This window comes from Molossus molossus, unplaced genomic scaffold (genome assembly GCF_014108415.1).
Source record: "Molossus molossus isolate mMolMol1 unplaced genomic scaffold, mMolMol1.p scaffold_m16_p_2, whole genome shotgun sequence".
Classification (NCBI taxonomy): Eukaryota; Metazoa; Chordata; class Mammalia; order Chiroptera; family Molossidae; genus Molossus; species Molossus molossus.
The window spans coordinates 7698112-7704610 of record NW_023425355.1 but is presented as its reverse complement, the minus strand read 5'-3'; positions in this window follow the sequence as shown (position 1 = coordinate 7704610).

The following is a 6499-nucleotide window of genomic DNA, read 5'->3' as shown; positions in this document are numbered from 1 at the left end:
CTGCTGCGTATGATGTCTGAAATTTTGTTGCCTACAGTTTCTTCTAGGATTTTTATGGATTCATGAGTCACATTTAAGTCTTTTATCCATTTAGAGTTTATTCTTGTGTAGGGTGTAAGTTGATGGTCTAGTTTCATTTTTCTGCATGTAGCTGTCCAATTTTCCCAGCACCATTTACTAAAGAGGCTGTCCTTACTCCACTGTATGCTCTTGCCACCTTTGTCAAATATTAATTGAGCATATTGCCTTGGGTCCATTTCTGGGTTCTCTGTTCTGTTCCACTGGTCTATATGCCTGTTCTTGTGCCAGTACCAGGCTGTTTTGATTACGGTGGCTTTGTAGTATAACCTGAAATCTGGTAATGTGGTCCCTACAACTTTGTTCTTCCTTTTCAAGATTGCTGTGGCTATTCGAGGTCTTTTTTGGTTCCATATGAACTTTTGAAGTACTTGTTCTAATTCTGTGAAGTATGCCGTTGGTATTTTGATGGGGATTGCATTGAAACTATAGATTGCTTTGGGTAATATGGACGTTTTAATGATGTTAATTCTCCCAATCCATGAACAGGGTATGTGCTTCCACTTTTTTGTATCTTCCTCTATCGCTTTTTTCAATGACCTGCCGTTTTCTGCAAATAGGTCCTTTATTTCTTTGGTTAAGTTTATTCCTAGGTATCTTAATTTTTTTTTTTTTTTTTTTTTTTTTTTTTTGCCGCCATGGTAAATGGGATTGTTTTCTTAGTTTCTCTTTCTGTGAGTTCATCATTGGTGTATAAGAATGCCATCGATTTCTTGACGTTCATTTTGTATCCTGCTACTTTGCCAAATTCATTTATTAAGTCTAGTAAATTTTTGATGGAGACTTTGGGGTTTTCTACATATAGTATCATGTCATCTGCAAATAATGACAGTTTCACTTCCTCCTTTCCAATTTGGATCCCTTTTATTTTTTCTTCAGGTCTGATTGCTGTGGCTAAGACTTCCAGTACTATGTTAAATAAGAGTGGCGAAAGTGGGCATCCTTGCCTTGTTCCTGTTCTTAAGGGAAACGCTTTTAGTTTTTCCCCATTGAGTATGATGTTGGCTGTAGGTCTTTCATATATGGCCTTTATTATATCGAGATATGATCCCTCTATTCCCACATTGCTGAGCGTTTTTATCAGAAATGAATGCTGGATTTTGTCGAAGGCTTTTTCGGCATCTATCGATGTGATCATGTGGTTTTTATTCTTCATTTTATTTATGTGGTGTATCGCGTTTATTGATTTGTGAATATTGTACCAGCCTTGCATCCCTGGGATGAATCCCAGTTGGTCATGGTGGATAATTTTTTTGGTGTATTGCTGGAGCCGATTTGCTAGTATTTTCTTCAGGATTTTGGTGTCTATGTTCATCAGGGATATTGGCCTGTAGTTTTCTTTCTTGGTAGTGTCTTTTTCTGGTTTTGGAATTAGAATTATGCTGGCTTCATAAATCGAGTTTGGAAGTTTTCCTTCTTCTTGAATTTTTTGAAATACTTTGAGGAGAATGGGTGTTAGTTCTTCTTTGAGTGTTCGGTAAAACTCCCCACTGAAGCCATCCGGGCCTGGGCTTTTGTTTGCTGGGAGAGTCTTGATTACATCTCCAATTTCTTCTGTTGATATTGGTCTGTTCAAGTTTTCTATTTCTTCCTGGTCCAGTTTTGGGAGACTATGTGTTTCTAGAAATTTGTCCATTTCGCTTAGATTGTCGAATTTGTTGCCATATAATTGTTCGTAGTAGTTGTTAACGATCTTTTGTATTTCTGTGGTGTCAGTTGTTACTTCTCCTCTTTCATTTCTGATTTTGTGTATTTGGGTTCTCTGTCCTTGTTTCTTGGTGAGTCTAGCTAAGGGTCCATCAATCTTGTTTATCTTTTCGAAAAACCAGCTCTTTGTTTCACTGATCCTTTGAGTTGTTTTTTTTTGGTCTCTATATTGTTTATTTCTGCTCTGATCATTTCTATTTCCTTCCTTCTACATGCTCTGGTGTTTTCTTTTGGTTTGCTCTCTAGTTCTTTAAGTTGTGAGATTAGGTAGTCTCTTTTTTTTTCTTGTGTCTTGAGGAAGGCCTGTAGTGCTATGAACTTCCCTCTCAGAACTGAAATAGTTGTTGCTGCATCCCGTAGATTTTGTGTTGTTGTGTCTTCGTTTTCATTGGTTTCCAGGAAGTTTGCAATTTCTTCCTTGATCTCCTCGGTGACCCATTCATTGTTTAATAACATGCTATTTAGCTTCCATGTGTTCAAATGTCTTTGTATGATCTTCTTGCAATTGATTTCTAGTTTCATGCCATTGTGATCTGAGAAGATGCTTGATATGATTTCAGTCTTCTTGAACCTGTAGAGACTTAGTTTGTGCCCTAACATGTGGTCTATCTTTGAGAATGTCCCATGTGCACTTGAGAAGAATGTGAATTCTGTAGCTTTGGGGTGTAATTCTCTGTAGATATCTATTAAATCCATTTGGTCTAGTGCTTCATTTAGAGTCTCTGTTTCCTTGCTAATTTTTTGCCTAGAGGATCTATCTAGTGATGTCAGCGGGGTGTTGAAGTCCCCTGCTATGATTGTATTGCTATCGATTTCTCCTTTGAAGTCCTCCAGAAGATTTTTAATATATTTTGGTGCTCCTATATTGGGTGCATATATGTTTATCAAGGTTATATCTTCCTGTGGGATAGATCCTTTCAATATTTTGTAGTGGCGGTCTTTGTCTCTAGTTATGGCCTTCATTTTGAAGTCTATTTTATCAGATATGAGTATTGCTACCCCAGCTTTTTTTTCCCTTTCCGTTTGCTTGGAAGATTTTTTTCCATCCCTTCACTTTCAATCTATGTGAGTCTTTTGTTGTGAGGTGGGTCTCTTTAAACAACATATAGATGAGTCATGCTTTCTTATTACATCAGCTACTCTGTGTCTTTTTATGGGAGCATTCAATCCATTTTCATTTAAGGTGATTATTGATATGTACTTCTTTATTGCCATTTTTATTTAGTGTGGTTCTATTTTTCTTCCCATTTCTCCTGCTAATTACAGCAGTCCTTTTAACATTTCTTGCAGTGCTGGTTTGGTGCTAATGTATTCCCTTAGCCTTTTTTTTTTTTTTTTTTTTTTGTCTGGGAAGCCCTTTATTTGACCTTCCATTATGAATGATAGCCTTGCTGGGTAGAGTAGTCTTGGATTCAGATCCTTGTTTTTCATGACCTTGATTACTTCGTGCCATTCCCTTCTGGCCTGTAGTGTTTCTTGTGAGAAGTCAGCTGAGAGCCTTATGGGGTTTCCTTTGTAGGTAACCTGTTGCTTATCTCTTGCTGCTTTTAGGGTTCTCTCTTTGTCTTTAATTTTTGGCAGTTTGATTACTATGTGTCTTGGTGTGGGCCTGTTTGGGTTCTTCTTACTTGGGGCTCTCTGTGTTTCTTGAACTTGAATGCCTTCTTCCTTCACCAAATTAGGAAAGTTTTCTGTCAGTATTTCTTTGAATATATTCTCTAACCCTTGCTCATTTTCTTCTTCTTCGGGGACTCCTATGATGCGAATATTATTAGGTTTCCAGCTGTCACACATTTCTCTTAAGCTGTCTTCCTGTTTTTTAATCATTTTTTCCTTTTGGTTTTCTGATTGGTTGATTTTTTCTACCCTGTCTTCTAATTCACTGATCCGGTCCTCAGCTTCCTCTACTCTGCTTTTTAGACCTTCCAGTATGTTTTTCATTTCTGATATGTCGTTTTTAATTTCCAACTGGTTGATTTTCAACATTACTATGTCTGTATTCATGGTGCTCATGTCGTTACACATGCTGTTGGGCTTCCTCAAGATCATGGCTCTGAATTCTAGTTATGTTAACTTGCTTAACTGCACCTCATTTATCTCCTCTTCAGTAGAGGTGTTTTGTTATTTCATTTGGTTTTTGTTTCTTTTTTTCACCATTTTGGCTATCATAGTGGGCTTTGGAGTCTGCCAAATTTTCCCTGTGGGTGTTGGTGTTCTGCTGTTTGTGGCTCCCTCTCCTGGGTTTGGATGAGGCAGGGAGGACCCACTTTAAACACCACTGTCAAGTCTTAACTTTCCTCTAGCTTTTTTTTTGCCTGGCGGCTATTAGTAGAGGTCACCTGAAGACCCTTGGTTTCTGAGTTGCCTGAAAAACTCCCTCAGGTGCTCAGTGTAAGAGGATTTCCTGTGGGTGGGGCAGCTGCTGGTTGTTAATGGGCCTCAATTAGCATTTCAGTGGCCTCCAGGTGGGGTTGAATCTCTGAGGGAGGGGCCGCCGCCTCTCCCTAGGGCCCTGGGAAAATGTAAGATGACCACAGTCCTGTGTGGCTGCACTCAGCAAAAGTTCTGAGCACCCTCCAAATCCCGAGTGTCCCCACACAGTTCCAGTCCCTTCTGCCCTCCCTCTGCCGGATACCAAGGTGAGTGGCTGCTGCCAATTTAGCCTCTGTCCAGACTCTGCATCGTGGAGCCGCCTGGGACTTTTAACCCGATGGCGCTGCTCCCAGCTAAGTGCGGATAAGTCTGCGGCACCAGCCAAGGGCATAGCACTCAGCCGAGTTCGCAGGACTTAGCCGCGGTCGCAGCCGAGGTGGCAGCAGCTTCCAGCCGAGTCCCCTGGTCCCAGCCGTGTCCGCTGCTCCCAGCTAAGGCCACTGCGGACCATGGACTACCACCCCCCTCTCGCATCTTCGCAAGCCTACCAGGATTGAGTCAGTGTCCCTGGTTATGTGGTGCTCCAAGCTGCCTTTTGGTTGCCACTTCCTGATGATTTGTCTTTATTTTTGTTGTAAATCCAGTTTGGTCCTGGGAGACGGTCTGTGTAGCTCCATTCACTCCGCCGCCATTTTTTTCTCTCTCTAACTAATGTCTTTTAAAATTATTTTTATAAAATGAATTTTTTTACCCAAGTTTACAAAAGATTTTATGTCATAATCTTTTAATTAAATTTGACAACCTTCCCAAAATTTACATTTTAAAAACTTCTAAAACCAAAAGATGACTTTAAATTAGTCCAATGGGCCCTAAAATATCTCAAAAATTTATTCTCTCTCCTTATAAAACATTTTAAAAATAAATAAACCTTTTAATATACTTAAAATCACATTAAAATTTTGCCAAATTAAAAAACAATAATATACTATGTTCTATTTATATACATATATTATTTTTAAATAAATATTCTAAACATTTCAACCTGCCCTAAAAAAAAAAAAAACTTACATAAATTCAAAGCCAGCCCTAGGCGGTTTGGCTCAGCGGTTAGAGCGTCAGCCTGCGGTCCTCAGAGACCCAGGTTCGGTTCCCGCTAAGGGCACATACCTCGGTTGCAGTTGTCCCCAGCCCTGGTTGGGTCGTGCGGGTGGCGACCGCTCGATGTGTCCCTTTCACGTCGACGTTTCTCTCTCTCCCTCCCGCTCTATCTGAACAAAAAATGGAAAAATGTCCTCTGGTGAGGATATAAATAAATAAATAAATAAATAAATAAATAAATAAATAAATATAAATAAATAAAAAATTCAAAGGCAAATTCTAACAAAAACCTCCTCAAAACAACAAATGCCCTGTTTGTGACACCAGACAAATGAAAAATAATTTCCTATGTTGACATCGACAATAATACTCGATATTTATAATCCACATATTAAAAATTTACAGATTATTTCCAATACTCAACATACACTTCCAATAATCCATATACACAGTTTTAAAATCTTATATATTATTTATTCTTTATATATTAAAATTATATATTAACTCTAAAAGTATATATGTAGACTTTATATTATTCTCTATGTCATTTTACAATAATTATTATTTACCAAAAAATTTTTGTCTTAAAATATTATACCTTACAAAAAGACTGCTTTTCTATCAATTACTTTATAATAAAATCTTTAACCATACTACTTTAAATTTTGTCATTTATAAACAGTCAGAGAGAGAAAGGGAGAGCGAAAGAGAGATAGCACCATCAATGAGAGAGAACATTGATTGGCTGTCTCCTGCATGTCCGTCACTGGAGATTTGGCCTACAACTTGAGCATGTGCCTTGGCCGGGAATTGAACCGGTGACCTCTTGGTGTATGGTTCGGTGCTCAACCACTGAGCCACACCGGCCAGGCAAAATATTACATCTTTTTTTTTTTTTTTAATCCATAAAAAACTCTATCTTACTCTAAATCACAAATTTCTTTTTATTTATTTATTTACTATTTATTTATTTATTTATTTTTCCATTTATCTTCCGATATAGCGGGGAGGGGGGGAGAGAAACATTGACATGAGAGAGACATATCGATTGGCTGCCTCCCCCACAACACCAACCAGGGCCAGGGACTGAACCACAACCGAGGCATGTGCCCTTGACCAGAATCAAACCCGTGACTCTTCGGTCTATGGGCCAATGCTCTACTGCTGAGCCAAACTGACCAGGGCCAATTTACAAATTTCTAAAAATCGTATGTTTAAATTAAATAACTTTTTTCACACACAA